This window comes from Choloepus didactylus, chromosome X, assembly GCF_015220235.1.
Source record: "Choloepus didactylus isolate mChoDid1 chromosome X, mChoDid1.pri, whole genome shotgun sequence".
NCBI classification, from domain to species: Eukaryota; Metazoa; Chordata; class Mammalia; order Pilosa; family Megalonychidae; genus Choloepus; species Choloepus didactylus.
In genome coordinates, this window is record NC_051334.1 from 96,962,703 (window position 1) to 96,974,290 (window position 11,588).

Genomic DNA, 11,588 nt, shown 5'->3' on the forward strand with positions numbered 1-11,588 from the left:
CACACTACAAAATCATCTCAACATTTCTAATAAGCCAGATATGGGAAATGTAGTATTGTCTCACTTTCTTCACTGCCAAGCAGAGCTTTATTGACCCCCCCTTAAAATGGCAGCCCTGTAACAAACCGTTCTGAGGTGTTTCACATGTGGGGTTTCCTTATCTTTATTGGTTACATTCATTGAGTCAGTTTGGGATTCATGGAAGGTGTTTTGTTGACTGATTCAACATTTCCATTTAGAAAATTTTTAGTTTGATCCAGAGTAGAAGGGAATACTTGGGTCTTAAGTAATAAATTTGTCTATGTTTGTAAATAGTAGAAAAGCCTCATGGATCATGGATGGCTTCATGGAAAAGCTATAATACTTTATATTTCTCTCCATTGTTTGCTTATGCCAAATACCACATAAAAATAACTGACTGAAGTCCCCCATTGGTACAAGTGAATATTGCTCAAAGTCAGGTTTTCATTTACAAAAAATTTCATAATCTGAGGACTTCCAAATAGATCCCCTTGTTTTCTTCTGAGAGGCCAAATAAAAACATTTTGAATGAATGAATGATAAATGAGTGAATGGAATGGAGGAAGAAAGACTAGTTCCTTCATGTAAGATGTATGTCAGGGACAGCTGTTATATTTGTGTTGGCAGGTCTTTTCACATTTTCCATTTTAGGTATTAAGAGTGTACAGGAAATATCTATGAAGTTCAAGAGAACAATGAGATGTATACAAAATGAACATGAAATCATGTTTTAAAAGTCCATCGACCTGAGTATTTCCCTCAAGTGATATGACAAGAACTGGAGTACAGAGACCTGGACTGGATGTGATGCTATAAAATGCCATGTAGATATTGCATAGCACAATAAAAATAATTATCAGCAATAACAACAGTGTAATGGCCAGCCCAGCTCCACCTTAGCTGAAACCAACATAACCAGTTTAGGAGGTTCAAAGGAATGATCTTTGTTACAAAAGGCTTTTTTCAGTATTATTTATGCTGCTGCATAATTCCTGCTATGATTAAGGGAACCTCCCTGTTCCTCTCAAATTTCAATTTAGTAATAGCCAATTGCAATTCAGATTCAAGCACCTTTTCTTTATTAATCGTTTATAATTGAAAACTTTTTAGGCATCAGGATAAAGGGATAGAAAGATTATTACCAAGTAAAAGAAAAGTTAAAGAATGAAAAATTTAACATGAAGCACCCAATTTAACCATTGTAAAATATGTTTTTACAGTATAATATTTGTTCTATACAAGTCCCAGAGAAAAGTGGAACATTTATATCTAGTCATAAGCATAGTAACTCCCACACTGCAACATGCATCCAGAAACATAGATGCTACAAAAATTTCAGCAGTCTGTGCAGTACTTCAGGGCCCTAAAAATATTTCAGGGAGTATAGAAAAACATTTCTAGAGGATGGATGTACACTATTTTGTAAAATCTTATATTAAGGCTGTATTTAGACTTACTAATTTATTTAGGGGGTTAAAATTCACAGCTCTGGCCTGAGTGATGCAGAAAGAAATCAATAGCTACACTCAGGAGTCAAAAGTTCTTGTAGTGATATACATTTCTGAGTTTTCATTCCCACCCCATGCACAACACCTGTCATAACAAAGATTTGTAATTGTTGAAGTACACTCACCTCTATGTTTTCTGTGATTACTATTTGGAACACTGCATCTTTGAGATTCCCAATTCCCTCTGAATGAAAAGTTGATTTTGAAGTTCATTAGAATTGCTCTTAGGTTTTGGGAGATGATTTAAAATAACGGGTAGATTTGGAAGAAAAAATATTGATTCATTAAGAAGAAGAAAATCAAATCAGTCAAATAGATATGCTGGTATTAACAAAATAAGAGATGATTTTTGTCTAAACACAGTCAGGTAGGACTTATAGATGTTTGAACAGGATTTCAACAGAAGACTATGAAAGACCAAGACTTTCCTGAGGGAAGGAATGGAATGAGCAATATAAATATAAAAGTACAAGGTATGATTTGGGAAATGGTTAGTGGGCCAGTTTGGCTGAAGCATAGACTTTATATGAAGGTAGAGAGACATACATCTGGAAAGTATGTTCAGGCCTTAGTGAGAAGAGCCTTTGTAGTGGACACTTAATGTTTTGGGCTTTCCAGCACACATTCCATCTTCTGGAAATTCTATGGGGGAATTAAATTTTCTCACACAAGGATAACCTTGATAGAAATGTAAATCAAAGTGCCCTGCCTTCCCCTTGCTAGGATGTGGACATGTGACCCAAATTTTGTCAATTCAATGTTCTCCTGGACTTTGGACTTTGAGCAGAGTGAAATAATGAGAGGAAAACAGTTGCTTGATACATCCATTATCTCCACCTACTTGAATCCTTCAATCTTTCCTAGTTCATGTTCTGTCTAACCTTGGCTCTTCAACTGGCCCTTCAATTTTGTGAGCTATCCTGTGTCCTCCAATAACCACTCTTCTTTCTTTCCTTCCTCATTTCTGCCTTCCCTCTTACTCTTTCTTCCTCCCTTTCTTTCTCTCTTTCTCTCTAAATTTGCATTCAATTTTAAAGAGTTTCTGTTGCTTATACCGAACAGCTTTCACTGATAAACCTTGAATGCAAAATTGAGGAGGGGATAATCCAATCAAACTGATGGATTAGAAACAATAGTCTAGAAACTCTTTATTGAATGAATTGGAAGATGGAGAGACTGAAGTGAAGAAAACCAGTTAGGAGGCCGCTATGGTAGTTTCAGAACTAGGTACTAAGAACCTGTGCTAAAGTGGTGGCAGTGATAATGAGAAGTAAGAGATATGTGTAAGATACATTAATATTAAGAAAGAATTAATAGGTCTTGAAACTAATTTGACTTTGGCCCAGAAGGAGATGGAAAAGTCAAAAATGAGGTTTCAGAACTGAAGGATGGGTAAATGATGAATGAGAAGTCTATGTGATCCACTAGAGAAATAACAATAACTATCAGTCAGTGCACTAATCATGGGAGCTAGTGAAGAAGTTGAGAAGATGTTGATGGTGATTAACAGTGATAATGACTGTGGAAATAGTACTAAGAAAAAGTTGTCATCATCTCTCAATTTAGCTGAAATCTCAGAAAACGAACAGTTCTCATCATTAACTGGTAGAAAAAGGCATTGGATATGGCATTATTTGTTACCCTCTAGAGCAGGGATTGTTAACCACTTTTTATTCCATGGGCCCCTTAAACAGTCTGGTGAGGGCTTTAGACTCCTACTCAGGACAATGTATTTAAATGCATAAAATAAAATATGTAGGCTTATAAAAGAAACCAACTATATCAAAATGCAGTTATCAAAATATTTTAAAACTTGGTGGTTTAGTAATAGGCTATATGTAGTAATAAATAATATGTAGCAATAAAATGTTCAAATTTATTAATATATTTAATAACAAGACAGTGAATTTAAAATATAGGCAATTAAAAGTTAAGTTTTATTATTTAAAATGGCTGTAGTTGCTTAGATTGAATAAAAAATTAAACTATCAGTGGTCTTTGACTCACCTCCTTCTCTGTATTTATCAATTATCAATTGTTGCTATATAGTACCTGAAAGCAACTTATATACCTGGGCCACCAATGTGGCAACATGTGATTACACTATTTGTTGGCTGAATGACCAGTAGGTGCATAATTGCTTAATAGTTGGACAGCTATGTGGCACAAGCATCTATAAACAGGAAGACTGCAATCATGTGCAGTCTAATAACTATAATTCCAAAGTACTAAAGAATATAAATGACATTTTAAGATATCTGTAATGACAGTTATGTGATATGAAAATATCTGTGATTTTCATTTTTTACAGGGTCACAGGTACTGCTAATACTACTTTGGTTTGTGGCCAACATTCATAATTGAAGGACATGCAAAATTTATGCTAGAGGTTAGTGAAAATCAGAATTTAAATTTTTCTGATGCAAGCTCACAGACCCTTTAATTCTTGTGAGTGGATTCCAGGTCAGGAACCCCTGCCTAGAGTATAGTTTCAGGTGCCAATTGCAAGATGGAAGGTATAGATTATAGAGAAGTTTGGCTGTGGGACAGAAGGTGAGAAATAGAAGGAAAGAAGGAAGAGAAGAGAAGAAGAAGGAAGAGAGTCAAGAAAAGATTATTTTTATCAGTTTGTTTTAATTTGAGGTTAAGGAAAACAGAGCATGCATGTAGGCCAAGAGAAAGGAGGAAGTAGAAAAGAAGAAGTTGAAGATTACATAGAGAAAGAAGGGAAAACTGATAGAGTGAAGTCCCAGAGATATTTAGAAAAGATAGGATCACAAACACAAGTGGAAAAGTAAGACTTGGAAAGGAGAAACACCTCTTCCTCAGATATAGAGGAAAATGTGGAGAAGATGGTTTTCTGTAGATTTGGAAGAATGAAATATGTATTTTCCTGCAGTTTCCTTTGCAGAAAGACTTCTCTATGAGATGTTCTTTAAAATCAGCTTTAGTTGAAAAAATTGTGCATAACCAGTTATTTCCTGGTATATTAACACCACTTTTAAAATAATATAATTTTTTCTATGACAAAGATGTTTTGCAATCTTTACTTGGTCAGTATAAGCAAAGAATATACTTTTCCTTAGTCACACATAGTGATTCCCACAATACCCACAATACAGCAAATTTCTCATCTATCCAGGTGTTGCTTATTTTCCAAAAAGGCATTTTCTCTTGTAACTCTTCCTTCCTTGTGATGTATTTCTGTTTCCCACTTGCATCAAGGCTTTCTCATGTGAGCTTGTCTTGACCTCTATAGGCTATTTTTCTACTACGGCTGCCTCTTTGATTATTCTCTTGGATTAATTTTCACGGCACATACTAGAGTAACTCTATAATCTATTACCATCATATATAATTCCTCAGGCAGGTAGTTTTATAATGAAAATGTGTCATTTTTAAAAATGTTGATGTCTTAGAAAACCTGGTTCTAATTTGGCTTTATCTAATGAGTATTCTCTGCAAAATTACCACATTTCCTCTGCTCAATGGCCAAAGATGAACTGGATTTACACCACTGATGATTAAATGTTTGAGGAAGGGAAATAGAGCCCACTGTATTGTCATTTGTTCCATTTACTCATTTTTGACCTTGCTATGCTTCACATATAGTGGCTTCTAGAATATTATTGTTGATGGAATATTTACCATTGGTTAAAAATAAATACAATATTGATATTTCCCTTACTAAGAGGGTAGAATGTAGACTTTTGTTTCCCTGAACTCTTTATAAGAATTCTCCTTGAATTGATAATCCATTTCAAGTTTTTTAAACCTAAGATACTGCCTGATAAGAGATTATCTGCTTAGAGAAATTGGAGAGATGTTTGTTTCAACTTGTATAATGTGTCCTCTTCCATTGGAGCAGGCTCAATGCTAGAGGGCAGCAGTGTTGAACGGTACCTCGCACATAAAATATTTAAGTAGTAGATCACTTGACTCCATAAAAAAGGTTGTTTTCCATTCTTGCAAGTTAACCATCTGCTTTTCATTGTGCTTCAGGTCATCTTAACCATTCAGAACCATTACTGTCATCATCAACACATGTTTATTGTACCGTACTTGGTGCAGATTACAGTATTAGACAATGTGGGGTTACAGACTACAGATTAGGAATGGCCCTTGCCCTTTGGGATTTTACCACCTACAAAATTCTGAAATGACACCTGCCTTAGCCAGTTGTTTCTGACTTCCCATTACTCTTCCACATCCTGTAACATCTCAGTGCTGCCCTTTCTGCTATAGGCCAGAGACAAGAATTTTCACAAGAGGGTACTAAAAATGTTGATTTTGCAATCATTATTTCTGTCAAAGTCATCTGCCATTACTCCTTTGTTAGGTATATAGACACAAAAAGGGCCATCCCTGGCATTTCTAGTAAAATTTCTATCTTCAGCATCAACCAGGTTTCAGTCACAATCATTATATTCTCCATTTGTTACTTCAACATCAAAATGAGAGGCCCTGTGCAGAATCAGCTTTAGTCCAATAAACAATGCCTTAAGACCTATGGTTAAGAAAGGATGAGACATGATTTCATAACTAAAGCGATGTCTAAGTGGTGACTACACTACATTAGAATGTTATTCCTAGTCTTCTCCACCTGTGTTTAACTATATGCCCAAGTGTACAAGAGAATTCTGAAGTCAAAATGACATTTTGAAAGTTATGGGTTCATGTTTTACTGAGGCAGAGAGTTCATTGAACTAGCTTAAAGTGACAGCCTACCTTAAAATGGCCCCTATGTAAATGCTTCCCTTAGAACAAAAAATAATAACATATCATTTCTCTCTTTCCTTCTTCACTTATTCAAACAGCTCAACAGCACTTGCATTAAGGGAATAGTGGTTAAAAATGTTGTATTCCATTGACCAGAGACTTTAATGTATGCTACAGTGCTGCCATAAGATTTTAAAAGACTCATTGATTATAGAGATTTATTTTCATAGAGGATGATAACTTATGTGTAAAGAACTCAAACCCAAGAATGTAACAAGTCTAAACTAAACATGCCTACAGCTTCAATGTCCTGGGCAGGCAGAAAACTTACCTTTCAGAGTTGACACCTCTAAAACATTTAATTCACCAAGGGGATTATTTTCTGATATTAAATTGAATCTATTTTAGACTCCAGATTAGTTACTTTGATACTGCAGTTTTATGTAGATTTTATTTATCTTAAATCCCATTGTAGCATTTGAGATTCTTGTTTAAACCAGAAATATAAAAATCAATGAACTCCCTTTCAAGGGATTGTTTTTCACTGATTATACCCAATGACATTTATAAATGAAATGATAGATATAAAGAACCTAGCAAAGAATCAGGCACACAGTAGGTGCTCAAAAATAATCATCCCCTCTCTTTCTTTAATGAGGGGCATTGACCCATTGTATAAGCAATTATTATGTACACCACAAAGGAAATTAAGTAAATGGGTTCAAGGTGTGCTATAAAATGGAATGGTTTATCAAAATTAATCAAGTAAAAACATAATTTTTGTCTAACATATTCTCCCCTCCACCCTCATTTCAAACAGACTTTTTTCATATTAATAAATTTGATGATCATATAGAATAGGGATGTGTTTCTTGGGGGAGATTTATGTTAAAACAATAGCATGACAGTTGGCTATTTTCTTTCATGCTTATAAATGCACAGGGCTAGGAATATAAATTCTTAATATTATTATTTTTAACATTTTAAGTATAATCATATACTGTGCTCTGGAAATGTTTATACTTCTCACCACCTAATGGTAACAGTATAGTGTCTGCACTAAGCTCCAGATGACAGAAATTGGGCTAAATCTTATTCCTTCTGGGTAACATTTTCAACATGGACTTTCTGAGAGTAAACAGATTATAATAATCTGAAATAAATGAAACTTTATCACTTCAAACACATTAGTTAGCTTTGCAAGTTAAAAAAAATTAAAAGATATTCAATTCTGAGCAAATTCTCGCATACATTATAAAGTTTCTAGTAATGAGAGGAATTGAATACTTAATTCACTCCATGTAAGATTATAATTCAGGGCAATTTCAAGAATAATCCTGGAACCAGGGGTTTCAGGTAAAGCAGTTAGAGGAATACAGACAAAAATCCCTGTATTCTACTTAAATCATAATGGTAGTTTCTGTAGTGGTGAATTTTAAGTACCTGATCTATAGCATCTGTAAAATGAGTAATGCTTTCCATGCAGACAGAGAAAATTATATGCAAAAGTTTCTGAGACTAAAGTTTTCATTTTGCAAGTGATACAAAATATTTAGGAAGAAAAGATGGCATTCTCCTGAGTTTTATAAACTTGAATCTTTCACTTTGTCACTGTAAAAACAGTCTTTAGATCCCATAGGTGCTGAATAAATTATGTCCTATGTTTCCTATAATTATGTGGAAAGAAGTTTCAGTGATTTTTCACAAATCAATGTGGCCTACAGAATCTAGGTTTCTTTGACTGCTTAAACTGAGTTTGGTTAAAAAACATGAATTTATGGAAGCAAATTGTTTGAGGCAGAAGTCTAACTAGTTGACATCATTTTAAACTTTTGGAAGATTTTTTTACCTCAAAAAGTGTATGTATTTGTGGATAAGCAAAAGTCAACTTACAATAATTTCCGTAAGAGTACCCTATGAGACGTGGAAAGGATTTTGTTAGACTATGATCATTTTAAAGGTACATGTTTAAAACTTTGTTTTTTAAGGCTTCAAAAGATAGCTTTGACACAATTCACATTATACTACTTCCATAGAGGCACATTATTTTAGTTCTCCCTGGAGGATGAGGTACAAAAACAGTTCAACATTTAAATGCTGACAAACACTACAACAAAACAATGAGCCATCTCATGTCTCTCTACCCCTTCCTACAGCCTGGGTCTGCTCAGATCCCCCAGGACCGTATGTGTATAATTTTAGAAATGCCTTGAGAAAGCCAGTTCCCATGATAAGAATAAAAATGAAATAGAAAGAGTGAGATCAATTATAACTTATGACCCTATTATATCTCAGCCAAAAATATTTTCAGAAGTACAATCTGAAATAATTTCATTTTGCCTCTATTATGTTATCATGAAAATAAGTGCATTCTAATTCCCAAAGGAGTTTGTTTTTCAAAAACCTTCCAATTTTTAAACAGTCACTTTATTCCTGAGGATAACAATAAATGAAGGCTACCATTTTGTTAGTCATTTCACCTGGAATAAAGTAAATTCTTTATTTCTTAGGGGCCACACTAAACTGCAAATTCTTATGACTCATACGTATTTTTTCTTCTCTTCAGAGCCATGCTGATGATTTGAATATACCCTTTTCAATATGCCATAAAGAACCCTTTGAGGAGTTACCTTAGCAATATCTAAGTGCCCTTGTCTCTGTAAAAAGATTCAGGCACTTAAGTCAGTGAAGAGATTTGATATGGCACTCCAGCTAATATATGTATTTGATATTTTATCACTGCCCTCCAACAAATATATATGTGTTTGCTTTAACCAATTAATTTAGTATTTTAATCTTAACTCTTTTTAAAATCATATAACTTTTGACATTTTTTCAAGTTGTGACTCATTCTCTTTTTTCCCATTTTGTAATAAACTTAAGTGTGAGAATGTAAGAAAGTCACTATCACCATCTACTGTTGGTATTTGGAACTGTTTCAAAATACTTAAAATCATACTTCTAAAATGATTTTTTTAACCCAGTTGAAATAATGATTGCAAGAGATTTGGAATTTCAGCCAAACAAAATAGAAAATTTAAAATAGTAAGTGGAACATGAGGTTAGGAGTCTGGATGGTTCATAAACAACTACAAGAAAACTTTTATTTGGGCACAGAAGGTTAAGTACAAAGAAATCATCAACAAAAAGGTTATCACTATTGTCATGATTCCAAAGGATTAGGAAAAAAATGGTATTCTCAAAAACTATGCACATACAATTTTCTGAAGTAATTTTGAGAGTCCTGGATTTCATGGACTAGTAAAATTTTACCCCAAATCTTAGGAACCAACATAAGTTTGTCAATTTTTTCCCCTGGGCTGAAATCTCACTTTCTTTAAAGCACTCACCCAGAAGTATGTGAAAACAGTATGCTGCTCAGTTTTGAAAATTGAGTGCAGTACCACATTCCTTAACTTCTGTGGTGTTTTCATGGGCTGAAATCTCACTTTTTTTTAAAAACACCCACCTAGAATTCTGTGAAACAGTATGCTGCTCTGTTTTGAAAAATGAGTGAAATACCACTTTCATTGACTTCTGTGCCAGTTTGGATGTATTATGTCCCCCAAAATGCCATGTTCTTTAATCCAATCTTGTTGGGGAAGACATATTAGTGTAGATTAGGTTGGAATCCATTGATTAAGTGTTTCCATGGACATGTGACTCAATCAACTGTGGGCAAGACTTTGGTTAGATAATTTCCATGGAGGTGTTAGCCCACCCACTCAGGATGTGTCATAATTAAATCACTGAAGCCATATAAAAGAGCCGACAAACAGAAGGACCTCAGAGCAGCTTAGAGAGGCATTTTGAAGACAGCTGTTGAAAGCTGACACTGACATTTTGGAGAACATCATTTTGAAATGCAACCTGGGAGCAAGCAGACACCAGCCACATGCCTTCCCAGCTAACAGAGGTTTTCTGGATGCCTATGGCCTTTCTCCAGTGATGGCACCCTATATTTGATGCCTTACCTTGGATACTTTATGGCCTTAAGACGGTAACCTTGTAATCAAATAAAACCCCTTTATAAAAGCCAATCCATTTCTGGTGTTCTGCAAAATGGTAGCATTAGCAAACCAGAACAGATTTCCATATCAGAAATGGGGTGCTACTGAGTGTGCACATACCAAACATGTTGGAACAGCTTTTTAAATGGATAAGGGGAAGATTCTGGAAAAATTTTGAGGATCTTGGGAGAAAAGTCCTAGACTGCTTTGAAGAGACTGTTGGTACAAATATGGACTTTAAAAATACTCCTGATGAGGCCTTGAGCAGAAATTAATGTGTCATTCCAAACTGGAAGGAAGATATTCCTTGTTTTGAAGTGGCAGAGAATTTGGCAAAATTTTGTGCTGGCATGAGATGGAAGTCAGAATTTGAAAGCTCATGAGCTGGGATACTTAGCTGAGGAGATTTCAAAACTGTAAGCTGAAGATGTAGCCCGGCTTCTGCTTGCAGCTTATAGTAAAATGCAACAGGAAAGAGATAAGCTGATAAATGAACTCTTGGGTACAAAGAAGCCAAAAACAGATAGTTTTGAAAATTCTGGGATTCCAGAAAGTGAGACCCCTGAAGCTACAGCCCCACATGAGGATTTAACCAAACATGGAACCCAGCCACCATTTCTGTACAAGCTAGGATTGGAGATGGAGTTATCTAGAAAGGATTTGTGGAAAATCCTATTGTCTGATGGTTTTGACCCCTGTGTGCTTCATGCCAAGCCAACACAATTTTTGTGAGTTCAGTATAGACAGAGCCATTGCTGGTCTGGACTTAAGGGAAAATTGAATGAACAAATTGAAGGAAATACTTCTTCAAAGATAGAGCCAGGAGATTGATGTCTGGAGTCAAGAGGTCTCAGGCAGGTAGAGCAGGGTGGCACACTCCTGTGGAAAGGGTGAGTTTGCCCTGAAGGCAGAAGGCAGGCCTTTTGCCCCAATGCTCAGGAAGAGTGCTGCCACCCCAGCCTCAGAGAGGGTGGAGCACATTCCTCAGGGATGGGGGAGAGCCTGGCCACCACCCACTGTTTGGAGAAGGGAGAGACTTTGCCCCAGAGAGGCAGAGTCTGGGTGGCACCCTGATGTTTAAGGAGGGTGGGGCAAAAAAGGTGATCTCCCCAGTGTGGGGATATGTTGGAGCACTCACCCCAACATTTAGAGAGAAAAGGGCTGCCATGAATGACCTTGGAAAGTGTTGGACTCTTCCCTCTCAAACCCCAAGGATGCAACACCATTCTATGAATCACTCTCAGACTTTGAAGTCTATTGGACCACTGAGACGGCATTCTCCCCAATGCATGGATATGTTGGAGCACTCACCCCAGTGTTCAGAGAGAAA